The sequence below is a fragment of the Hyla sarda genome, chromosome 9 (assembly GCF_029499605.1).
Source record: "Hyla sarda isolate aHylSar1 chromosome 9, aHylSar1.hap1, whole genome shotgun sequence".
Taxonomy (NCBI): Eukaryota; Metazoa; Chordata; class Amphibia; order Anura; family Hylidae; genus Hyla; species Hyla sarda.
In genome coordinates this window covers 77,487,696-77,515,057 of record NC_079197.1, presented here as the reverse complement: position 1 = coordinate 77,515,057, position 27,362 = coordinate 77,487,696, and the positions used below count along the sequence as shown (strand labels likewise).

Genomic DNA, 27,362 nt, shown 5'->3' with positions numbered 1-27,362 from the left:
TTTGGGTAAAAAACTTTTTTTACTCAAATATCCTTGGTAAAATGAGGGTGTGTGTTATAGGCCGGTGCGTTGTACACCCCGATAAATACGGTAATTTTCCCTCATGCTGCTACCCTTTTATAATCCATAATTTTTGGGCCGGGTAGTCTAATAACTTGGCGACATAATAACAGTATGAGTGCATGGTTTGGGAAAATAGATGCAGAAGAACAAATGGATGAAAGGATGGCCGCATCTGGGAACTTTACTGTTTGCTTTTTTTCAATGCAAAGGAGGAGCGTATAATTATTAAAAAGGGTATTTTTGGAGATGGACAGGCAGGCTGTAGGGGAGGAGGTAGGCCTGTATTTTGAACTTAAAAACTCAAATGGGTTTTTGAGTTCAAAATGTTTATTTTTCACTATTGCTGCTATCCTTTTATAATCCATAATTTTGGGGCCAGGTTGTCCGATAACTTGGCAAAGTGAAAACAGTATGAGTGTATGACGGTATGGGAACATAGGTGTAGAAGCACAAATCGATGAAAGGATAGCAGCATATGGCAACTTAACTGTTTGTTTTTCCCAAGCAAATGAAGAGTGCATAATTATTAAAAATGGGTATTTTTGGAGATGGACAGGCAGGCTGATGGGGACGAGGTAGGCCTGTATTTTGAACTTAAAAACTCAAATGGGTTTTTGGATTCAAAATGTGTATTTTTCCCTTATGCTGCTATCCTTTTATAAATCATAATTTTGGGGCCAGGTTGTCTGATAACTTGGCAAAGTGAAAACAGTATGAGTGTATGATGGTTATCCCTGCTATCGGCGCTGCTGCCCCTTCTCTCCCCCTGGCTATCAGTGCCGCTGCCCCATTTCCGGCTCCGATAGCCAGGGGGATGGAAACAGCGTCGGCAATGGGGCAGCGGCGTCGACAGACAGGGGGAAAGAAGGGGCAGCGGCACCCATTGCCCCATTGCCTCCCCCATCCCCGGTTGTATAATTACCTGTTGCTGGGGTCGGGTCAGCGCTGCTTCAGGCCTCCGGTGTGCATTCCCTGCGTCGTTGCTATGCTTTGCATGGCGCGGTGCAATGACGAGAGACGTCACTCATCATTGCGTCTCGCAACGCATAGCAATGATGCAGGGGACGCACACCGGAGGCCTGAAGCAGCGCGGACCCGACCCCTGCAACAGGTAATTATACAACTAGGGATGGGGGAGGCAACGGGGCAGCGGCGCCGGCAATGGGTGCCGCTGCCCCTTATCTCCCCCTGGCTATCGGTGCCGCTGCCCCATTGCCGGCGCCGCTTCTCTCCCCCGGGCTATCGGCGCTGGCAATGGGACAGCGGCACCGATAGCCAGGGGGAGAGAAGGGGCAGCGGCGTCGATAGCAGGGGGAGAGAAGCGGCGATAGCAGGGCTCTAGACCCCAGGAAAGGCAGGGGGAGAGAAGCAGGCAGCGACGGCCTCTCTCCCCCTGCCTTTCCTGGGGGCTCTGTGGGTTGAGAAGCAGTTTAGCGGGGTATACACATGCACACACACGCACCCTTATTTTATGAAGGATATTTGGGTAATAAACTTTTTTTATCCAAATACCCTTTTAAAATGAGGGTGCGTGTTATAGGCCGGTGCGTTGTACACCCCGATAAATACGGTAATGTTCCCTTATGCTGCTACCCTTTTATAATCCATAATGTTTGGGCCTGGTAGTCTAATTACTTGGCGACATAATAACAGTATGAGTGCATGGTTTGGGAAAATAGATGCAGAAGGACAAATGGATGAAAGGATAGCCGCATCTGGCAACTTTACTGTTTGCTTTTTTTCAATGCAAAGGAGGAGCGTATAATTATTAAAAAGGGTATTTTTGGAGATGGACAGGCAGGCTGTAGGGGAGGAGGTAGGCCTGTATTTTGAACTTAAAAACTCAAATGGATTTTTGGGTTCAAAATGTGTATTTTTCACTAATGCTGCTATCCTTTTATAATCCATAATTTTTGGGCCAGGTAGTCTAATAACTTGGCGACATAATATTAGTATGAGTGCATGGTTTGGGAAAATAGATGCAGAAGGACAAATGAATGAAAGGATGGCCGCATCTGGGAACTTTACTGTTTGCTTTTTTTCAATGCAAAGGAGGAGCGTATAATTATTAAAAAGGGTATTTTTGGAGATGGACAGGCAGGCTGTAGGGGAGGAGGTAGGCCTGTATTTTGAACTTAAAAACTCAAATGGGTTTTTGGGTTCAAAATGTGTATTGTTCCCTTATGCTGCTATCCTTTTATAATCCATAATTTTGGGGCCAGGTTGTCCGATAACTTGTCAAAGTGAAAACAGTATGAGTGTATGATGTTTACCCCTGCTATCGGCGCTGCTGCCCCTTTCTCTCCCCCTGGCTATCAGTGCCGCTGCCCCATTGCCGGCGCCGATAGCCAGGGGGAGAGAGACGGCGCCGGCAATGGGCCAGCGGCATCCACAGACAGGGGGAAAGAAGGGGCAGCGGCACCCATTGCCAGCGCCGCTGCCCCGTTGCCTCCCCCATTCCCGGTTGTATAATTACCTGTTGCTGGGGTCGGGTCAGTGCTGCTTCAGGCCTCCGGTGTGCATCCCCTGCATCGTTGCTATGCGCTGCATGGCGCGGCTCAATGACGAGTGACGTCACTCGTCATTGCGTCTCGCAACGCATAGCAATGATGCAGGGGACGCACACCGGAGGCCTGAAGCAGAGCGGACCCGACCCCGGCAACAGGTAATTATACAACTAGGGATGGGGGATGCAACGGGGCAGCGGCGCCGGCAATGGGTGCCGCTGCCCCTTATCTCCCCCTGGCTATCGGTGCCGCTGCCCCATTGCTGGCGCCGCTTCTCTCCCCCTGGCTATCGGCGCTGGCAATGGAACAGCGGCACCGATAGCCAGGGGGAGAGAAGGGGCAGCGGCGCCGATAGCAGGGGAAGAGAAGCGGCGGTAGCAGGGCTCTAGACCCCAGGAAAGGCAGGGGGAGAGAAGCAGGCAGCGACGGCCTCTCTCCCCCTGCCTTTCCTGGGGGCTCTGTGGGGTGAGAAGCAGTGTATCGTAGTATACACATGCACACACACGCACCCTCATTTTATGAAGGATATTTGGGTAAAACATTTTTTTTACCCAAATATCATTGGTAAAGTGAGGGTGCGTGTTATAGGCCGGTGCGTTGTACACCCCGATAAATACGGTAATGTTCCCTTCTGCTGCTACCCTTTTATAATCCATAATTTTTGGGCCAGGTAGTCTAATTACTTGGCGACATAATAACAGTATGAGTGCATGGTTTGGGAAAATAGATGCAGAAGGACAAATGGATGAAAGGATGGCCGCATCTGGGAACTTTACTGTTTGTTTTTTTCAATGCAAAGGAGGAGCGTATAATTATTAAAAAGGGTATTTTTGGAGATGGACAGGCAGGCTGTAGGGGAGGAGGTAGGCCTGTATTTTGAACTTAAAAACTCAAATGGGTTTTTGGGTTCAAAATGTGTATTTTTCACTAATGCTGCTATCCTTTTATAATCCATAATTTTGGGGCCAGGTTGTCCGATAACTTGGCAAAGTGAAAACAGTATGAGTGTATGATGGCTACCCCTGCTATCGGCGCTGCTGCCCCTTCTCTCCCCCTGACTATCAGTGCCGCTGCCCCATTGCCGGCGCCGATAGCCAGGGGGAGAGAGACGGCGCCTGCAATGGGGCAGCGGCGTCGACAGACCGGGGGAAAGAAGGGGCAGCGGCACCCATTGCCGGTACCGTTGCCCCGTTGCCTCTCCCATCCCCGGTTGTATAATTATGTGTTGTTGGGGTCAGGTCAGCGCTGCTTCAGGCCTCCGGTGTGCATCCCATGCGTTGTTGCTATGCGCTGCATGGCACGGCGCAATGACGAGTGACGTCACTCGTCTTTGCGTCTTGCAACGCATAGCAATGATGCAGGGGACGGACACCGTAGGCCTGAAGCAGCACGGACCCGACCCTGGCAACAGGTAATTATACAACTAGGGATGGGGGAGGCAACGGGGCAGCGGAGCCGGCAATGGGTCCGCTGCCCCTGATCTCCCTCTGGCTATCGGTGCCGCTGCCCCATTGCCGGCGCCGCTTCTCTCCCCCCTGGCTATCGGCGCTGGCAATGGGATAGCGGCACTGATAGCCAGGGGGAGAGAAGGGGCAGCGACGATGATAGCAGGGGGAGAGAAGCGGCGGTAGCAGGGCTCTAGACCCCAGGAAAGGCAGGGGGAGAGAAGCAGGCAGCGACGGCCTCTCCTCCCCTCCCTTTCCTGGGGGCTCTGTGGGGTGAGAAGCAGTGTATCGGGGTATACACATGCACACACACGCACCCTCATTTTATGAAGGATATTTGGGTAAAAAACTTTTTTTACCCAAATATCCTTGGTAAAATGAGGGTGCATGTTATAGGCCGGTAAGTGGTACACCCCGATAAATACGGTAATTTTCCCTTATGCTGCTACCCTTAAATACCCTTATAATCCATAATTTTTGGGCCAGGTAGTCTAATAACTTGGCGACATGATAACAGTATGAGTGCATGGTTTTGGAAAATAGGTGCAGAAGAACAAATGGATGAAAGGATGGCTGCATATGGCAACTTTACTGTTTGCTTTTTTCAATGCAAAGGAGGAGCGTAAAATTATTAAAAAGGGTATATTTGGAGATGGACAGGCAGGCTGAAGGGGAGGACGTAGGCCTGTATTTTGAATGGGTTTTTGGGTTCAAAATGTGCAATTTTCCTTTATGCTGCTACCCTTTTATAAGCCATCATTTTTGGGCTAGGTACTCCGATAACTTGGCGATATGAGAACAGTATGATTGCATGGTTTGGGAAAATAGGTGTAGAAGGACAAATGGATGAAAGAATAGCTGCATATGGAAAATTTACTGTTTGCTTGTTTATTTTTCCAAAGAAAAAGAGCAGCTTATAAATGTTAACAAAAAGGTATTTTTGGAGATGGACAGGCAGGCTGAAGGGGAGGAGGTAGGCATGTATTTTGAATTTAAAAACTCAAATGGGTTTTTGGGTTGAAAATGTGTAATTTTCCCTTCACTGCTACCCTTTTATAATCCATAATTTTTGGGCCAGGTAGTCCGATAACTTGGCGACATTAGAACATTAAGTGTGTAAGATGGATTGGGAAAATAGGTGTGGAAGGACAAATGGATGAAAGGATAGCAGCATATGACAACCTTACTGTTTGCATTTTTTCAAAACAATAGAGGAGCGTATTATTGTTAAAAAGTGTATTTTTGGAGATGGACAGCCAGGCTGAAGGGGAGGAGATAGGCAAGAATTTTGAACTTAAAAACTCTAATGGGGTTTTGGGTTTAAAATGTGTAATTGTTCCGTATGCTGCTACTCTTTTATAATCCATATTTTAGGGGCCAGGTAGTCTGATAACTTGGAAACATGAAAACAGAATGAGTGCATGATGGTTTGGCAAAATAGGTGTAGAAGGACAAATGGATGAAAGGATGGTAGCATCTGGCAACTTTACTGTTTGCTCTTTTTTCAATGCTTTTCTCAAAGGAGGAGCTTATAATTATTAAAAAGGGGATTTTAGGAGATGGACAGGCAGGCTGAAGGGGAGGAGGTAGGCCTGTATTTTGAACTCAAAAACTGAAATGTTTTGACCTATCTTGACCTCATATCCCATTCCCGTATCCTGACCTCATATACCATCCTCCTATCCCGTCCTCCTATCTCCACCTCATATCCCATCCTCTTATTCTGTCCTTATATCCCGACCTCATATCTTGTCCTCATATGCTATCCTCATATTCTATCCTTATATGCCATCCTCATATCCCGAACTCATATCCCATCCTCATATCCTGTCCCCCTATGCTATCCTCCTATCCCATCCTTATATCCCGACCTCATATCCCTTCCTCATATCTCAACCTCACATCCCGACCATATATGCCGTCCTTATATCCCGTCCACATATCTGTCCTCATATCATGACCTCATATCCTGTCCTTATATCCCAACCTCATATCCCGATCTCATATCCCATCCTCTTATCCTGTTCTTATAACCCGACCTCATATCACGTCCTCATATCCTGTCCTCATATCCCGACCTTATATCTCGTCCTCATATTGCAACCTCATATCCCGTCCTTATAACCCGACCTCATATCACGTCCTCATATCCTGTCCTCATATCCCGACCTTATATCTCGTCCTCATATTGCAACCTCATATCCCGTCCTTATGTCCCATACTCATATCCTGACCTCATATCCTGTCCTCTTATGCTATTCTCATATCCGATCCTCATATGCTGTACTCATATCCCGACCTTATATACTGACCTTATGTCCCATCCCCATATCCTGACCTAATATCCTGTCCTCATATACTATTCTCATATCCCATCCTCATATTCTGACCTCATATCCTGTCGTCATTTCCCGTCCTCATATGCTATCCTCATATCCCATCCTCATATGCTGTACTCATATCCCGACCTTATATCCTGACCTTATGTCCCATCCCCATATCCTGACCTAATATCCTGTCCTCATATACTATTCTCATATCCCATCCTCATATTCTGACCTCATATCCTGTCGTCATTTCCCGTCCTCATATGCTATCCTCATATCCCATCCTCATTTGCTGTTCTCATATCCTGACCTCATATCCCATCCTCATGTCTCAACCTAACATCCCGTCCTCATATACCGACCTTATATGCCGTCCTTTTATCCCGTCCTTACATCCCTTCCTCATATCGTCCTCATATCTCTACCTCATATCTTAACCTCCTATCCTGACCTCCTATCCCGACCTATGCTGACCTCCTATCCCGACCTCCTTTCTCGACCTCATATCCCATCCTCCTTTCCCGTGCATATATCACTACCTCCTATCCCGTCCTCCTATCTCCACCTCCTATCCTGTTCATGCCCTGTCCTCATAGCCCAACCCCATATCCCGTCCCCATATCTCGACCACATATTCCGTCCTCATGTCCCGTCCTCATATCCCAACCTCATATCCCGTCCTTATATCCCATCCTCATATCCCATCCTCATATCCCATCCTCATATGCTATCCTCATATCACGTCCCCATATCCCGATCTCATATGCTATCCTCATATCCCGTCCTCATATCATAACCTCATATCCCATCCTCCTATCCAGTTCTCATATCTCAACCTCATATCCCATCCTCCTATTTCAACCTCATATCATGTCCTTATATCCTGTCCTCATATCCCGACCTCATATCTCCACCTCCTATCCTTACCTCCTATCCCGACCTTCTATCCTGACCTCATATCCTGTCCTCATATCCTGATCTCCTATCCCCTCCTCCTATCTCAACCTCATATCCCATCCTCATATCCCGACCTCCTATCCCGTCCTCCTATTTCAACCTCATATCCTGTCCTCATATTCTGTCCTCATATCCTGTCCTCATAGCCTGTCCTCCTATTCCGACCTCATATCCCGTCCTCATATCCTGACCTCCTATCCTGTCCTCCTATCTTGACCTCATATTCTGTCCTCATATCCCGACCTCATATCCATCCTCATATCTCGACCTCCTATCCCGACCTCCTATCTCGACCTCCTATCCCATCCTCATATCCCTTCCTCATATCCCAACCTCATATCCCGTCCTCATATCCGTCCTCTTATCATGACCTAATATCCTGTCCTCATATCCCGACCTCACATCCCGTCCTCACATCTTGTCCTCATATCCCTACCCCATATCCCGACCTTATATCCCATCCTCTTATCCGAACCTCATATACTATTCTCATATCCCTTCCTCATATGCTGACCCCATATCCCGTCCTTATGTCCCAACCTCATATGCCTTCCTCATATCCCGACTTCATATCCTGTCCTCATATCCCGACCTCATATGCTATCCTCATATCCCATCCTCAAAACCTGTCCTCATATCTCGACCTCCAATCCCGTCCTCATATTCCATTCTCATATTCTGTCCTCATATCTCAACCTCATATGCCATCCTTATATCCTGTCCTCATATTCCCACCTCCTATCTTGACCTCATATCCCATCCTCATATCCCAACCTTATATCCCATCCTCATATCCTATCCTCACATCCCATCTTTATATCCCAACCTTATATACCGTCCTCATATCCCATCCTCATATCCTGTCCTCATATCCCGACCTTATGTCCCATCTTCATATCCTGTCCTCAGATGGGACTGATTTGTGATGAAGATATTGTATGCTGAAAATAGAAGGGGACATGGCTTTGTGGGACTGGGCGTGATTTGCAAGCCAGACCGATGCACAAAAAGGGTAGATAATATAAGGAGTGGGGCTTAAAATGTGGGCTTGTCTATGTAAAATGGGGTGTGGCTTGCAAGCCGGATTGACACATTCACCAGGAGATGCAGAACGGAGCTTGTGGAGTAAGGTACTGGAAGTCCCATATACTTGCATGGGACTTGAAACAAAAACCCATCTTTTATATAAGGGTGTATGGTGTATGGTGTAAGGTTAATTTAACTATCATATCTTTTTATTTGACATATAAGTAATATGTGTATCAGGTATTATTGAAATATCTCCAGCTGCATGGAAGTTATGTGGGAACATACATTTCCCAATGATTTGCATGGGATTTTAAACAAAATCCCGACCCTCACAAATGGGGGTTGTTAAGGGTTAAATTAACTATCCCATAGTTTAAGTTATCCTATAAAAGACATTTGACCAAGTATTATCAAAATATCTCCAGCCATTTGGAAAGTTATGCAGTAACATATATTTTCCATAGACTTGTATGAGACTGTAAACAAAAACCCTGACCCTGGCAAATGGGGTTGATTAAGGGTTAAATCATCTATCATATCTTTGTTGTTGACATATAAGTAACATGTATGCCAAGTTTCATGTTAATATCTTTTGCCTTTGCTTTGCATTTGCCCGTTAGATTTAGGTGCCATGTATTGGTGTTGAGGTATGCCATGAAGTTTTGGAATGATTCTATCGAACCTTCCCAGATGAAGAGAAGATCGTCAATGTATCTTTTATACAGGATGATGTTATTTCTCCACTGGTGTGTGCTGTAAATGAGTTGTTCTTCATAGGCTCCCATGTAGAGATTTGCAAAGGATGGGGCAAAACGTGTGCCCATTGCCGTGCCTGTGGTTTGTCTATATATCTTGCCTTCAAACTGGAAGTGGTTGTGTTCTAAAATGAATTTTATGCTGTCGGTAATGAAATTCCTTTGTTCCTGTGGCATTGTTTGGTCTTTTTCTAGGATGGATTTGATTACGTTTTTGATGAGGGATGTTTGAGTACAAAGCTGCCACATCCAGAGTTGCCCATTTGTAATTTGATTCCATTCTTGTTCACCAAGGATCTGAATAAGATTAGGGGTGTCTTTTAGATGTGAGATTGACAATGTATTTTTGTAAAAGGAGATCTACATATTGTGAAAGGTTACTTGTTACTGAGCCAATCCCAGAAATTATGGGTCAGCCGGGAGGATTCTTTTGATCCTTATGGACCTTTGGCAGATGGTAGAACGTGGGGGTTTTTGGGTTTTTGATTTTGAGATGTTATTTTTCTTTTTTGTTGAGAACCCCACTTTGGAATGCTTCTTCTATCATGTGGTGACATCTTTCTTGGTATTGTTTGATGGGGTCTTCAGGGAGGGCAACATAATAGTCTGAGTCAGAAATGATTCTGAGTGCTTCTGCTATATATGTTGTTCGATCTTGAATGACTACTCCACCTCCCTTGTCAGCACTGCGTATGACTATTCTCCTGTTTTCTGCCATTGATTTTATGGCTGCTGCTTGATCTTGTGTTATGTTTCCTTTTCTTTTATATGTCTCCTTTTTGTTATTGTTTATATTCCGAAATTCGTCAGAGACCAATGTGAAAAATGTTTCCAGAAACGGACCCTTATGATGTGTAGGGTAAAACGTGGACTTGGGCTTTAGATCTGTGTGAATGGGAGGTGGGATCAAACAGATGGCAGTGTTGTTTTCTGAAGGAGGGACTGGTGTTTGTTGAGTGATCATGGCAAAATGTCTGGTTAGTGTTAATTTTCTTCTATATTTATTCAGATCCACAAAAAGTTTGAATTCATCTATTTTTCTGTTAGGGCAGAAGGAGAGTCCTTTGCTTAGGACTTCTCGTTCTGCCTCTTTTAGGTTATGACTAAACAGATTGAATATTTCTAGTACTTTTTCTTGTTCTTTTTCGTGTTTCTGTTGCTGTTTCTTTCTCTTTCCTCGGCATCCTCGTTTTGTTCTTCTTCTGGTGTTTTTCTTTTCATTCGTGCCGGACTGTAGTAGTTCGTTATTAGTTTGGTTACCGGGTCGGCTCGTGCTTGGTGCGTCGGAGTGGGGGTCATTTGAGTGGGAAGTTCCAAAAAATGAGGTGATGACATATTCTCTAATATGTTATCTTCTTGTGGGTTGAAGTTCTGTTGTGAGCCTCCGTAGAATTCTCCTCTCGGAGTATCGTACACGGTAATGCATGATAGATTGAAGGGGGTGTCCGATGGGGTGGTGGGTTGGAATGCCATGTTCTCGTGTGGGGGTTCACTTGGCTCCGGTGATAAATGTAAGAAAGATGTAGGAGGGAGTGCTAGAGAGGTGCATTCTCTAGCTTGTTGTAACAGGGTTTCCAAATCCTTGTCACCTAGTGGTGTGGGATGGTCCAGCTCCTCTGTGGGATGCTTACATCTTCCAGTTTTGGTTAGGTTGGTTGTATGGTTATTCTCACATAATGTTTCTATGTTGTTTGATTCTTTTGGTTTCTTTGATTCCTTCCCTTGAGTTCCATTATATCCATCTTCGGATATATGTGAGGATAAGGGAGGAGGTATTCTTTTTGTGAGTTTTTTGGATAGAAGTGGGAATTCCCCCAAGGTATGGATGTTGCTCTTTGGTTTCGGGGTACCTCTTTTTGTGGTATCCACATCCTTTCTTTCAAAAGGTTGTGTCCTTTCTCCTGGAGTTGTTTTTTTCTTGTTGTTTTGTGTGTTGGGGCCTTTTTTCCAATGGAATCGTGTGTAGAAAAAAGCCCTTCCGTTATTCGTTCTCGACGGCGAGGTTTGTTTCATCATTAGTCTCCTTGTGTACATCATTTTTCTTTTTCCAAAATGTAATGTTTTTTGATTCATAATCATTTTGGTCTCTTTCAAATTTTTTTGTCTTCCTCTCCAAGGTTTCTTTTTCAATGTTCAGGATTCGTATTGTGAGTAATCTATCCATTCTGATGAAATCACGTCCATTTTTGTATGGTTCAAGTTGTGAGATGCTTTCTTTTATTTTGATATCTAGATCTTTACACAGTTCTTCTCTTTTTTCACATAGTGTACTCATCATTTCCATTGAAAAGCTGTGTATTAGGGTTTCCCATTTTTCTACAAAGAGGTCGTCATTTTTAAATGCTGCTTCCTGTCTTAGGCGCAGCCCTCTGGGGACTATGTTGTTTTGTAGGTAGATTCTCATATATTTGAGGTCAAGGTGATGTTGGACCTCATTCTTCAATAATTTTTCCAAGTCCAAAAATGCGGATGGTAGGTCCAGTTTTGTATTTGTCACCGTAGTATCATTTGTGGTTTGGTGCTCATCTGATTTTTTTCCTGAGATGGCCGTTGGGATGGATAGCTCCACTAGCCTATCTCTTTCATTTAACCTGTTAGCGTAGTAATCCATATTTCGGTGATGGATGTGGGCACTGTGTTTTTTTTAGGGAATAGTTGATTTCTGTGGATTTGTCTGAACGTTTGTATTATGTACTTGTTGTGGGTGAGTGTGGTTTATTTTGTTTGCATTTAGGTTTTTGCTTTTGTTTTTAGTGTGTAATTTTGGTCGACCTTAATACATCTATCCAAAGGGTGCGCTTGGCTCCCCAGCAGATGCATTATGTGTGTGGACGTGAGAGGTTTGCAACTAGTCACAGAGATTGCATGCAATTTGAGTACATTTGTCACAGTGTTACACAAATAATAATATCAATAATAAAAAAAAAAGTTGAAAACAAATGTAAAAGTTCATATGCTGGTAGAATAGTAGGTATAAGTCTTTGGTGCGCACAATAAATAAAGGGAATAGTGGAAGTTCATATGCTTCTTGAATAGTAGGTAGGAAATTAACTGCCACGTATGGATGCTCAATGTTTAGGGGACCTGCTCCCAAAGGTTTGCGTCTCGGATTGCAGACCGTGACGCTGGTGGGTAGGAAGTCTATTGGTACATTTGGAATCCACTGGATCTGTGGTCCGATCAGGAAATGGTGGGGCTGTATACAAAAATACAAAAACAGAGCTTCCTATTGGGCAGTATGTTTGTACAAGGTGGAAGAAATAGGTGGATATGAATGATGATCTCACCTTGCAAGGTTGTGTTGGCACACAACAACCTTGTACACGTCTGGTAGATATGATCCCTTTGGATGTTGTTTGCGGTGCAGCTGTCCGGGTTGCTCGAGATGTGTGGCAGCACACTCGATAAGCTGGTAATTCACATATTAGAGAATATGTCATCACCTCATTTTTTGGAACTTCCCACTCAAATGACCCCCACTCCGACGCATCAAGCACGAGCCGACCCGGTAACCAAACTAATAACAAACTACTACAGTCCGGCACGAATGAAAAGAAAAACACCAGAAGAAGAACAAAACGAGGATGCCGAGGAAAAAGAAAGAAACAGCAACAGAAACACAAAAAAGAACAAGAAAAGGTACTAGAAATATTCAATCTGTCTAGTCATAACCTAAAAGAGGCAGAACGAGAAGTCCTAAGCAAAGGACTCTCCTTCTGTCCTAACGGAAAAATAGATGAATTCAAACTTTTTGTGGATCTGAATAAATATAGAAGAAAATTAACACTAACCAGACATTTTGCCATGATCACTCAACAAACACCAGTCCCTCCTTCAGAAAACAACACTGCCATCTGTTTGATCCCACCTCCCATTCAGACAGATCTAAAGCCCAAGTCCACAATTTACCCTACACATCATAAGGGTCCGTTTCTGGAAACATTTTTCACATTGGTCTCTGACGAATTTCGGAATATAAACAATAACAAAAAGGAGACATATAAAAGAAAAGGAAACATAACACAAAATCAAGCAGCAGCCATAAAATCATTGGCAAAAAACAGGAGAATAGTCATATGCAGTGCTGACAAGGGAGGTGGAGTAGTCATTCAAGATCGAACAACATATATAGCAGAATCATTTCTGACTCAGACTATTATGTTGCCCTCCCTGAAGACCCCATCAAACAATACTAAGAAAGATGTCACCGCATGATAGAAGCATTCCAAAGTGGGGTTCTCAACAAAAAAGAAAAAGAACATCTCAAAATCAAAAACCCAAAACCCCCCACGTTCTACCATCTGCCAAAGGTCCATAAGGATCAAAAGAATCCTCCCGGCCGACCCATAATTTCTGGGATTGGCTCAGTAACAAGTAACCTTTCACAATATGTAGATCTCCTTTTACAAAAATATGTTGTCAATCTCACATCACATCTAAAAGACACCCCTAATCTTATTCAGATCCTTGGTGAACAAGAATGGAAATCAAATTACAAATGGGCAACTCTGGATGTGGCAGCTTTGTACTCAAACATCCCTCATCAAAAAGGCATGGACGTAATCAAATCCATCCTAGAAAAAGATCAAACAATGCCACAGGAACAAAGGAATTTCATTACCGACAGCATAAAATTCATTTTAGAACACAACCACTTCCAGTTTGAAGGCAAGATATATAGACAAACCACAGGCACGGCAATGGGCACACGTTTTGCCTTATCCTTTGCAAATCTCTACATGGGAGCCTATGAAGAACAACTCATTTACAGCACACACCAGTGGAGAAATAACATCATCCTGTATAAAAGATACATTGACGATCTTCTCTTCATCTGGGAAGGTTCGATAGAATCATTCCAAAACTTCATGGCATACCTCAACACCAATACATGGCACCTAAATCTAACGGGCAAATGCAATGCCACATCCATAGAATATTTGGACCTTTAGCTTACTTCTGAAAAATCAACAATCATCACAAAAACTTATTTCAAAAGCGTGGACTGTAACAGCCTTCTAGAATACAACAGCTGTCATTACCATAAATGGAAAAAAAACATTCCCTTTGGTCAATTTCATAGACTTTATAGAAATTGCACCAAACTTACAGATTTTGTATCACAGAGCAAAATTATAAAAAAAAAGACTATTGGAAAAAGGCTATCCCAAAAAAATAATTCAAGCAGCCTATGAAAAAACATATACATCCACAAGGACAAGAACAATACAAGTACAACTTTATTACGGATTATACTGCGGACAAACAAAAAAATCAATAACATAATGGAAACACATTGGAAGATTCTATTGCAAGACCCCATTCTCAAAAAAGTACTTCCAAATAAACCAGGATTCACATACAGACGTGCAAAAACCATAAAAAACATGGTAGCTCCCAGTCGCCTTAGAGAAGAACAAACAGATGAAGAATACAACCATGGACCAAAATGGATGCTTCAGATGCGGAGTAAGAAACTGTAAATTATGTATAAACATCAACCACAATGCAAAAACGTTCAAAAGCAACCAAACAGGCGAAACATTCAAAATAAAATCTAGAATAGTCTGCAACTCAACCCATGTCATTAATTTAATAGAATGTGGCTGTGGCCTACAATACGTTGGACGAACCTCACAAACCCTAAGAAATCGTATGAGTGGACACCGTTTCAATGTCACACATAAATTTCCCAAACACAGCGTATCCAGACACGCAACTGAAAAACATAACAACAACTTCAAAGAATTCAGAATCACTGGAATCGAACAGATATCGGACAACTGCAATGATAGATTTGAAAGACTCTGTAGGAGAGAGTCATTTTGGATCTTCAAGATCAACACTTTAACCCCCTTGGGCCTTAATGAAAATATTGACAATATATAATAATTTATACACCCGGAATCCAACACTGGAAAATCTTCAGAAAACCACCAAAAGGGAAATCATCCGAAAATCCCTAAATACCAACCACTCCACAACCCCAACACAATACCCAACCCACGACATACTGTCCTCCAATCCAAAACCCAACAAAATACAGCCTATCACCCATTTTTCACAGGCAGCCCATTGAACACCCCCTATCCCACATACATAGCGTACAGCATGTCATACACAACATAATACCAACTACACACACGTCTCTCGCAACCTACCCACAGGCCACTTCCCCCCCCTATTTTTAAGCGCTGCAGTACCATCATTGGAGATCACCGCTGCAGTCACATACAGCATGCCATCCACCAACAATCAATAACACCCATCTACAAGCCCATACATTCTAAAGCGCTGCAGTACCATCTTATGAAACCGCTGCTGTCACATCTATACACACCAGCGTTAACAAAACACCCCTCTCCACAAACTAAGCCATGACAGCACCACAGCATCCTTTTGCCATCCCCATATCCATATATACCAAAACACACCTACCATACCACACACCTGGTAATAACCAGCACAGCAATCCCCGTCCGATCATCCAGCAATAAGAGACAACTGCATCAAGGACCGAAACCCTCTCTTCTACAAATAAAAATAAAAATAAATAAAAATAGTTACAAACATGGATACGAAATAACCAGCCATGGTACCCACCATCTAGCAGAAAAAAGCGCAACGGCCCGACAAATGACATCTCACGCAGCATCTCTGTCAATAGGACATCTCCACCACCTGGCATCAGACACGCATCATCCAACCATTGCTAAAAACAGAAGTAACACATCTGACATACTCGCATCACCGCATAACACTATACCTCCTCATACAACATGGAACATTTTCGCAATCCTTGCATTTAATGTATGGCCACATTTTACTGCTAAACAAAAGTGATTTTTCTTTTTTTAAACTTTATGAATGAAACACTCCTATGTCATCAGACAGCGCCACTACAACACACCAGAGCGCAGCCTTATGACACTCTTTTTACTCATCCAATTGTACTCTCTGGCGCCCATTTTAGAAACTATAAAAAGCCAGTGATAATGCTTTTATGTATGTATGCCATAATCATTGATAAAGAGGTGCAAGACCTCGAAACGCGTCTGATACGGCAATAAAGAACACTTTTACATAACTGAGACTCACCACATCTTTATTCCATCTACGGTTGGTGCCAAACATCCCGGGAACCTTTTTTCCAGACCCTGCAAAAAAAAATCTGTGCAAAGGAAAAGTTGACCAGTTGCCAATAGCAACCAATCAGAATAATTTAATTTTTCAGATTCAAATTCATTTTGCAGAGGCCTTGTTAAAAATAAAATAAGCAAGCTGATTGGTTACTATGGGCAACTGGGCAACTTTTCCTCTGCACAGGTTTTGATAAATTGTGAGCTGCTGGAAGGGACTTTTTTTGTGCGAACTTGGCGAGTAGTACTGGTTGCCTAGTTTTGGTCACCCCAATGTGAAATCAGTCAAATGAATTCTACACCTCCCCCCTTTTTCTTTATACTCTTTCCCTACAATATCTTTCACCCCCCTGTTATTTGGGGAAATTGGAAAAGGGAGTGCTTACACACATTGGGAGACATGTATCAAAGATTTTAGCCCTGTTTTGTGTTTAATTTTTTTGCGCAAAGTTTTGCGCAAGCTGTTTTTCTGCGTCTTTTTTTGCCCACATTCTGGTGGAGCATTTCCTCCAGATGTGTACGTTTTGGTGTACCTTGGAGTGACATATTTAGTACACACAAATTTATTAACTGCGTACATTTCATTTACCCACAGAAATCTTGCTTGATGACCATATTTTTAACACAAATATAAGCCATCTTGGACTGCACTTAGCAAGATGCTCTAAATCATGCATTTAATTTTCCATTTGGATTGTGGAGATTACTATGCTTCTGTCGCCAGTCAGATTATCTCTGTGATTCTTAAAATCTTTTTCATGTACCTTTTTAAAAAAAATGAAATGATTATAGACCACTTATGATCACCCCTTCACCCGCAGTCTAACCTGATTCAACTGGAAAATACATCAGGTTATAGTGCAGGTGAAATACTTCCGGCACAGTTCAGACTTCAAACTGTGTAAAATTCAAACTCCCCAGCTGCTCTTGATGAGTACAGGAGATTGCACCTGTGTAGTGTAGCCATGGTGACCACAGCTAAGAATATACCACTGTATGTGCAGGGGAAGCAGGGAGTGAGAATCGAAGATCCTCGGAAAAACGTGGTGCTCCAAAAGCGCTCCTTTACAAGGTAAGGATAACCATGGGTCTGGTGTACGATAAAGCAATAGGTTCTTAATTCAGGCACAAAGATGCAGGGATAACGCGTTTCGAGGGGTGGAGACCCCCTCTTCGTCAGATCCAATACTGGGCTGGGATTGGCTCCCTTGCTTATTTATACATAGAAAAACCCGCGAAACATTTGTGGCGGGTGGTGTATCGGACAAATTCAAAATATATACATATAGAAAAGAACTTTTAAAATCAATCATATAACATTCATAAAAAAAGAGATTATGTCTCACAGAATGGATAGGAGAAAAAAATTTAATAATCATAAGGGAGAGAAATTACAACAATTAAAAGACGGAAAGCTCCTTTAGGGAATTCCTAATCTTATATCTCTTGGTTCAAGAATAGGGAATGATGGCTGGATGCTACACTCTCCAGGATGGGAAAGGAAACGCAACAGACACCGGCAGGTGCCGTCACGGATGGGAGACCAACCGGGATTGAATAGCCGGAGGTCACAGATGCAGTCTTTTGTTAGGTGCCTGTGAGCAGATGATTTGGAATGCCCAGATAGGACAGATGTGATTTTCCGTCTTTGGTGCTTAATACAGGTAAAGACAGATAGGCTGAGTGGGGTTACAGCAGCATTTAGAGACACCAGATAGGCAAAACAGGGTGTGGAAAACTGGTGGGTCTTAAAAGCCAGATGTATGGTCACATAAATTTGATGTAAATATACAGTGTTTCTCAGGAGACTAAAATAAATGCAAACTGACCCGATGGGTGGAATCAGACGATTCACCGCTACCTGAAATCCGGATCATTCGTATATTAAGAGTCCATGGTAGAACTCTCGAAGAGAGAATATACTTATTGGCTGGAATAAATGTATTGGTATTTCTTAAGATGAAATGACAGAATAGAGGTCGGTTCTGACCTACTATATTAATTGAAAAATTGTGAGAGAGGATGATGATTTTCAGTTTTACGAAGATTTTCAGCACATATAAAATCTTCTGATTAATATATTTGTCTATATTTGGACAGCGTATTTTTAATCATATTTATTGTATGGGACATATCTCTGGAAAAACACTTGTTAGTTCAAGCTACTCGTATTTTTTATGTCCAAGCTGTTCAGGTTAAGAACCAGTATTTTTCATAATGCGTTAATGGATTGGTGAAACCATTAGGTTGCAACAACCCCGGAATTGAGGGTGCCCCCCCATGGTGTGTAGGCTTAGTGGATTAGTTCCACGGCCTCATTCAGTCCTTGGGGCTGTAAAGATTCCAGCCTATACATCCAGAACATCTCTCTTTTCCCCAACTCCTCCAATCTGTTGGTACTATGGTTGGGAATAAAATCGATTGGAGTAATGGAGAATGGATTTTTCGTATCTTTGTGTTTCAGGGTGATGTGTCTTGATAGGCTATGTTTCATATAACCTTTTTTGATATTGCTTCTATGTTGGTTGGTCCTTAGATGCAACTTTTGTGAAGTTCGGCCAACATACTGCATCCCGCGGGGAGAGACAAGAAGATATCGCTGTTAGGTGTGAGTGTGTGTATGTAGCAGAGGCAGGTGTGTAAGTGTGTGTGTATGTAGCAGAGCTGAGTGTGTAAATGAGTGTATGTAACAGAGTTGAGTGTGTGAATGTGTATATGTAGCAGAGCTGAGTGTGTATATATAGCAGAGTTGAGTGTGTGAGTGTATGTATGTAGCAGAGTTGAGTGCGTGTGTGTGTATGTAGCAGAGTTTAGTGTGTGAATGTGTGTATGTAGCAGAGTTGAGTGTGTCAGTGTGTGTATGTAGCAGAGTTGAGTGTGTATATTTAATAGAGCTGAGTGTGTAAGTGTGTGAATGTAGTAGAGTTAAGTGTGTGTGTATGTAGCAGAGTTGAGTGTGTGTATGTAGCAGAAATGAGTGTGTAAGAGTGTGAATGTAGCAGAGCTGAGTTTGTGAATGTGTGTATGTAACAAAGCTGAGTGTGTGAATGTGTGTATGTAGCAGAGTTGAGTGTGTGAATGTGTGTATGTAGCAAAGCTGAGTATGTATGTGTAGTAGAGTTGAGTGTGTGAGTGTGTGTGTAGCAGGGCTGAGTGTGTATATGGAGCAGGAGTTGAGTGTGAGTGTGTATGTAGAAGAGTTGAATGTGTAAATGTGTGTATGTAGCAGAGCTGAGTGTGTATATAGCAAAGTTGAGTGTGTGTGTATGTAGCAGATTTTAGTGTGTGAATGTGTGTATGTAGCAGAGTTGAGTGTGTAAGTGTGTGTATGTGGCAAAGTTGAGTGTGTGATTGTGTGTATGTGGCAGAACTGAGTGTATATGTGTGTGTATGTAGCAGAGCTAAGTGTGTGAGTGTGTGTATGTAGCAGAGCTGAGTGTGTAAGTGTGTGTATGTAGCAAAGTTGAGTGTGTGATTGTGTGTATGTAGCAGAGCTGAGTGTGTGAGTGTGTGCATGTAGCAGAGCTGAGTGTGTGATTGTGTGTATGTAGCAGAGCTGAGTATGTGAATGTGTGTATGTAGCAGTGCTGAGTGTGTGGTTGTGTGTATGTAGCAGAGTTGAGTGTGTGAGTGTGTATATTAAGCAGAGCTGAGTGTGTGATCAGGTGTATTTAGCAGAGCTGAGTGTGTGATCAGGTGTATTTAACAATGTTGAATGTGTGTGTGGTCATGCTTACACATAATCACATTCAGCTCTGCTACATACCCATGTTGCACACTAATTTCTGCTAATAGGGTGCCTCCAGCTTTTGCAAAACTTCAACTCCCAGCATGCCAAGTATTGCAACACTTGGAGGCATTCTGGTTGGTAAACACTGATATAGAGTTAAGGGGACGGATTGTTCAGCAAAATAACATATTTTTTAAACCCAGACATTCTGGGGGAGATTCTTAAAAAACTACTGTTATTATTCACACCTCCTGACATTTTTTTCCTGACATTTTCAAAGGTCTCTTTTGTTGCTCTGAAAATATGTGAAAATTCATTTTTGTGCCACTTTTGTTTGTTTTTTTTGTATAAAATTTTCTTTTTTGCTGCAACCATTAGATTTTTTTTATGCCAAAATTGCAGAGTTTAGTGCCAAAATCAGCAATTTTTGTGCCAACTTTTACATCCAAGAAAATTCTGGTGGAAACATCTCATGAAATATTCCATGGTTACGAGTGCCCAGACAAGCAATAACTGTATAAATAAAACATTTCTGAGCTTAAATGTGTATATATAATTACTTTTTTAATAATTACTTACATAACACCTTTTCCCCAAAAAACAAAGAAAAAAGACCCAAAAACAATAAAACTACAACCATTTCTTTGATTTCTACACTATCAAAAAGCTGGTGTGAAATTTTTGATGTAAACTGGACTCTCACCCCTTTGAAAATATCATATTAAGCAGACAATATACGTGGACACACCCTCTTTTACAAAACTGACATGAACAGTGTAAACCGCAGCACAAAGCTCTTTGAAAATGTGGTCGATACTTTTTGCGCCAAAATAGATTTTTTTTTACGCAAAATTCTTTGATAATCTTCCCCTCTGTGTACTTGATAAGGAATTATGATTTTACTATTATGCGAAGTTTTGTTCGGCGCACACTGCTGCTCCAGCACTTCTAGCTATGAGCAGTGAGCGGTGTACCGTGTGAGGTAGAGAAGGATGCACGGTAGAGCGAGGGGGGCCTTTCTTTATTAGCACAAAATTTATCAAAGGACATGCACAACTTTAGTAAATCTTGAGCAAGAGTGTAAATTAGACAAGCAGTGTAAAAGGTAGAACTGTGTCTACAATAGACACCTAATGATATATGTCCCCCATTGTCTTGGCTCAACAGGTGTCGTGTCAACTGTGTCCCTCTATATATACCAGGCGAGTTCTACTACATAAATGGCATAAGTGACTGTTTGGATGACTTTTGACACGCTGAGAACCAGATAGGCTATGAGGGCGGGAGGCATGGGTCCCTATACCCAGGCAGGGCGCGCCGTCCTTGGGCACAGGATTGGTGATGCAGACCCCCCGGTGGCGGGGAGTGGAAGAGTCGGGCGATTCAGAATACATCATAGGAGATATATATAAAAAAGAAGAGATTGCGCTCCTAGTGGAGAATCATAAGGTGGGTTGACGTGGGGGCGTGTCTTTTGCACCTTACCGTGTAGCGTTGTGCTGAGGGCAAGTATCCCCAAGTATCGATTCCAGCCGGTAGTAGTCCATAAAACAACTGGCCTTTATTGGTAAAAAAAAGAAGGGTGCAACACATTGGTTTCGAACCCGGGCCGGGTTCTTCATCAGGCAGTGATTGTTACAAGAGCACATTCCCGCTCGTTTAAATATACACCCGTGGACCGGCATAGAACTGCTGCCGGGTCACCGGGTCATTGCAATTAACACATTTTGACAAAAAGTGTTTTTTACACATAAGGAAATTAACAAACATGAAAAACTTAAAATATGTAAAGCAGAATTATAGATATGGTATAACACCTCTATATTGGTTAAATTAGAACTTATACCCTCGTCACTCCTAGGAGGCGCTGAGGTCTCCCTTAGAAGGTGCCCACTGCTGTTGGGCTGCGGTCAGGCTGCGAATATTAACAAGATGAGGAACTCTCCGCAGGTTGGTCCGCCAGGTTTGTGATATTCATATTAGGTATTGGAACCTTGTAACTTCTAGGAGGCGCTGAGGTCTCATGTACGAGTGCCCACTATTGGCAGGCTGCGGACCCGTTTGTCGCCGCATGCGCTGTCCCTGAATGTTGGGGGTATTTCTTTGGAGTTACCCCGTAGCACAAGCATAGAGTGGAACACGCCGACTATCTTGATGCAGGTAAGCGGATGGTGAGGTATCCTCTGTTTGGGAGCAAGATAATTGTATCTTGGGTATGTTCCTTGGTTATAGGGAATGGGCATGCCGGTGTGTATATGGATATAACAATTATTAATTATTAATAATTATTAATAATTATAGCGCTCCCAGCGTGTCTAACCGGACCAAAATTGTAGTCGCCGCGGGTATGAAGCATATGACGGGTGGTCTAATTGAAGGTTATTGGTAGTAGACACTTACTATGCCCTGGTTGTCTAGCTAGCTTGAGCCATTATATGGACATAAAGGATTATTGGAATTATGACAACGGATTATATAATAGTCTCGACTATTTCATTGAGACCCCTCGGGTTCACTGTGCTCAACTTGAAGAGCCAAAAGACCTCTCGTTTTTTTAGGAGTTCAAATCGGTTGGAATTGTGATCAGGAATGTGATCAATGGGAGTGATTTTTATGGGATCCGCACTCTCCGGGTGTGCAATTGCACAGTGCCTGGAGACTCAATGGAGAAGAAATTTTTTCTTTATATTTTGTCTATGTTTGTTCATCCGACAGTGCAGGGATTGGGTCGTCCTGCCTATATACTGCAGACCGCACATACAATCCAGTAGGTAGATGACATAATTCGATTGGCATGTCGGTCTGTATTTGAGTTGGAATTTTTCATCTGTTGAATGTGACTTAATCTCATTTACATTGTTTTTGATCTCCTTGCAGCATTTGCAACGGGTGGACCCACATCTGAAGCTTCCTACAGGTAAGGTCATGGTCCCTTTAGTCTGTTTGTGCTGTCGTATCTGGCTGGGGGCCAGCAGGTTCTTCAGAGTGGGGGCTCTGCGGAACGTGATTTGCGGGTGCTCGGGAATTTTTCCTTTAAGGTATACGTCGCTTTGGAGGATGTGCCAGTGTGTTCTCAATATCTGCTTCATCCGAGTAGCGGCGGTGGAGAATGTGGTTATAAAGTTAGTCTTTTGTTTGTTTAATTGTATCGCACAGTCAACTTTTTTCTTTTCTTTGTCCGGGACAAGACACTCTTTTTGTGTTCTGTGTTGTACTTTTCTCAGTGCTTCCTTTATGATTAGACCAGGGTATCTCTTTTCTTTGAATCTTTTTTCCAGGATTTTCGCCTGTGTTTTAAAGGTTCCATTGTCTGTGCAATTTTTTCTCACCCGTTTGAATTGACTGTAGGGGATATTTTTAAGCCATTGCTTGTGATGCCTACTTTCAAAATCCAGATAACTGTTTACATCAACAGTTTTGAAATAAGTTGATGTGATGAAGTTTTCAGAATTATGGCTAATACATAGGTCCAGGAAGTGGATTTCTCTATTACTTGTCTCCATTGTGAACCGGAATCCCCAGTTATTGTTGTTGAGTTCGTCAAGTAGTATGCCGGTGGTTTCTCCTGTCCCATTCCAGATGAAAAACAGATCATCTATATACCTGCCATATAGAATGATATGGGATGATAAGGCCGGGTTAGTAGTGATATATTTTGACTCGAAGGCGCCCATAAACAGGTTTGCATAAGCCGGTGTGACCTTCGAGCCCATCGCGGTCCCTTTGCACTGTTGGTATGTTTTTTTATTGTAGGTAAAGAAATTGTTGGTTAGTATGAATTCCAATCCTTTAATGATGAACTGTTTCTGTTCAAGTGGCAGTGCAGTATCATTTTCCAGATAACTGTAGGCGCTTTTCAGTCCTAGATCATGTGTGATATTAGTGTAGAGTGATGTCACATGGCAGGAGATAAGATGATAATCCGGTTTCCATGGTATTTTGATCAGTGTTTCAATGAGTTGAGTGGAGTCACGCAGATAGCTGGGTAGTTGAATGACATACTTCTGTAAGAACAGGTCTATGTAATGCGAGAGATTACTGTTAAGGGAGTTTGTGTTTGATATGATGGGGCGGCCAGGGGGAGTTATTGATTGTTTTATGAATTTTTGGTAAGAAGTTGAAAGCCTAATTGGCTGCATTTGTGGGAGTGGCGTGGGGTATAAAACTACACCTCTCCCACAGGTAGGGGCGTGTGTATCATTGGCAGTAGTTCTCTTGTAGGCTGCTGTATTAGGTCTCACGTTCCTGGAGAGTTAGTTGGTGGTTTCTGTGACGGTCCTATCCCCCGTCCTCTACGAGGTTTTTCAGGTAAGCGCCGGTTCCCGGCCTCTATGTGTCCTGTTTATGCAACCCCACTGCTCCCTGTCTACGTTGTTCTGGGGCAGGGTACTGCTCTCCTCACCAGGGCCGCCCTCCCCCCACGTTCCTGGGCCCTCCCGTCGGCATTGCTGCCGCTCCCGGGAGTCCGGGTTTCCCCGGTCAACAACAGGGCTCCGCCCCTACCTGGTTCTCCTTCGGCCTGGTGGCGCCGCTGGCCCGAGGCGGGGAGACGTCATCGTGCTGGTCCCGCTGCTCCGTTCCCTCACGCCGCTCGCTGGCTCCGGTCGGCGGCGTGGCTGGGGGGGGGGGCGGGGTTTCGCGGTGCCAGCGGATGGCGTCACTCCCCGGCGCCGCCTCGCGTCACCCACCGAGGGGAGGCCAATACGGGCGCCGATCGGTGTATCCGTCCCGTCGGGCCTCGCGCTCCTTCCCCTCTCCGGTCTCCCGGCGTCTCCTAGACATGGCAGGGAGACAGGAGGGGCGGGGCTCCGGGGTCACGGTGGGCGGGGCATGCGCCCCGGGCCCAGGGAAAAATAGATATATACATGTATAATGTACATAAAGGGGAGGAGTTTTGTTTTGGGGTATTGCTGCATATGGGGGTCTCCCCTGGGAGACAGGGCATGTAAAAGACTATAAAACAAGAGGGAAAAGGCATGCATGCACTCTCCTGGGGCAGCATATAAAAAATCCAGGGTGCCACTTCTCGCCTTGGCCACCTGCACAGGGCCTCAGTGAGTTCAGTGAGCGCAGGGCTTCACGCCCACTCAAAACACCGGTCTCCATGGTCTCCATAGCAACGGGCCCACGACTCATGCATGCTCCACGTTGTTGCTCAGTTCCCATGGCTACCAGACCTCACCAGTGGCTCCCTTCAGCTCAAGGCAGGGAGAGAATTGCGTACTCACACTGTACCACTCGTAATTTCCATTTTCACGGTTGCTACTGGAGACCGCACTATCTACTATGCTTCCAAAATGTCATTTCTGTGATTTCTTTCCCCCCTCAGGTTTGTCTAGTTGGTGGTCGGGGATTAGGTTCCCTTCTAAACGTTTTCCTCTCAGCTTGCAGCTCGAGGTACAAAAAATAAAATAAAATAAAAAAAAAAAGGAGGGGGGGGGGAAATACATATTATATACACATACACACGTGCAAACCCACAAACTCACGTCCCGTGATCCACGTTTCTGACATCCACGGGTATACTCCCCGATGTCATGCATGACGCTGCTACTGACATTCCGTCACAGCCACGCGCGTCCTCACACACACCTGCCACTCGGCTCTCGATCTGACTCTGCTTCAGTCGGGGCATGGCACTCATGTTGTACCTGACTCATTCAGCGCAACATGTCATTAAACTAGGCGGAGGATCACCTTTTGTCTGACACGTCTTCAGCGGGGTCCTCTGCGTGTGCCGTTTCTGACTCTTCTTCAGCGCAAACGGCATACACATAGTCACTACAGTAATTACTCTCTTCGCCACCCACACCCTCTAGTTGTTACTCAGTACACCACGCTAATTGTCTCATATAATATTCACAGCTGTATCAGGTCGTGCCGCCAAGGCTGTCGCGTTGTCCCTACAGCTCAGGACAGCAGCAGGTCAGTTCCTGTGTCTAGTAGCTAGGTGAAGTTGAGTTAGTTGCAAATTCATCAGTCATTTTTCTTTTCCCCACCGGCACCCTTGAGGAGGAGTTAAGGCAAAGGGACATCCCCTTCCCAGCCTCTGCCAGGAAGGGCGAACTGTATAACCTGCTCACTGCCGACCAAGCCCCCAGGGGCAGTCAGGAAGCTTTCCAGGCTCAGGCGTCAAGCGCCTCGCTGTCCCAGCTTCATACTATGATGGCAGACGTCCTAGTGTCAGTCGCTGGCTTCCAGGCCAGACTGGACCTTATGGACACCTCCAAGAGTAGCAAATCTGCTCCCACTACGGCAGCTCCCATGGCTTCTACCTCACAGGCTACGCCTACCGGTACGCCACAACTCCCACCCAACATCACCCCAGCGCATCTCATCTCGGCGCCCATTAAAAAAAAAAAAAAAAAAAAAAAAGAGATCCTAGAGGGCAAGGATGTCAACCTTGCCTCCCTCCTAATCGCTACGACAGACATCAAGGACACCAAGACTGTCACCTGTGGTGAGCTGGCGGTGACATTCAAAGCAAGGACGCCAGGCTCAACAGGTCCTTGAACGTCACCGAATTCGTCCTTGCATTCGGCCTCTTTTAGGGACGTCATCTGCTCGGTCAGCCCTAGCCGCAGGGTCGAGTTAGACCTGTATCTGCACAGAGTTATCCAGATGGCTCATAAATATGGGGGCACTACGTTTTATGATTACCACAAATCCTTCTCGGCCAAAGCAGCGGCAGCTTACGCAGAATTTAACTATATAACTAACTTGGGGGGTTGTTGATACGGAGCTCTATTGCGATCACTTCGCAGGCATGAAAGCTCCGTCCTGCGCTGTGTGCGGACTCACCTCCCACTCAGCCAACTGGTGTCCTAGGAGCAGCGACCCAGGGGAGTCTAGCTCCAGCAGGGGCCCCAGCTCCCACGCCTCTGCTCCTCAGAGGAACACAGGTGCTCTAGACAGGCTGGGCAGGCCTGCAACAACTTCAATCTCTCCTCCTGTCAATACAGCAACTGCAGACTCCTACACATATGTCTCACCTGTTACAGAGCTCACTCCAGCTCAATCTGCTCCCAGAAGGGCTCTCAGGCGTGACTAGGCGTGGTCCAGGTGCAGGTCCTGGCCGGGGTCCTCGCCTGTCACCCTGATCCCAACTGGGTCAGTTGGTTGGTGGCTGGGTTCTGTGACGGATTCCACACAGGCTTGGTCGCCCTCCCACAGTGTACTTATGAATGTCACAATTTGGTGTCAGCCCTTGCTGACACAGAGGCGGTGTCCAGTCTGATCATGTCAGAGCTGGAAAAAGGATTCATGATCGGTCCTTTTGACACGCCTCCTTTCTGCACTTGGAGAGTCTGCCCGCTGGGGCTCGCTACCGGAAAGTTCAATAATAAAAAGAGGTTAATATACGATCTCTCCGCTCCTTATTCGTCTGTCATACCCAGCATCAATGCTTTA

General features: G+C 44.3%; 1 protein-coding gene across 1 annotated transcript in view; it reads left to right on the top strand.

Moving 5' to 3' along the window:
• LOC130290272 (zinc finger BED domain-containing protein 4-like) overlaps positions 1 to 27,362 on the top strand; it is a 237,119-nt gene that overhangs the window by 175,887 nt on the left and 33,870 nt on the right. The window lies entirely within an intron of this gene.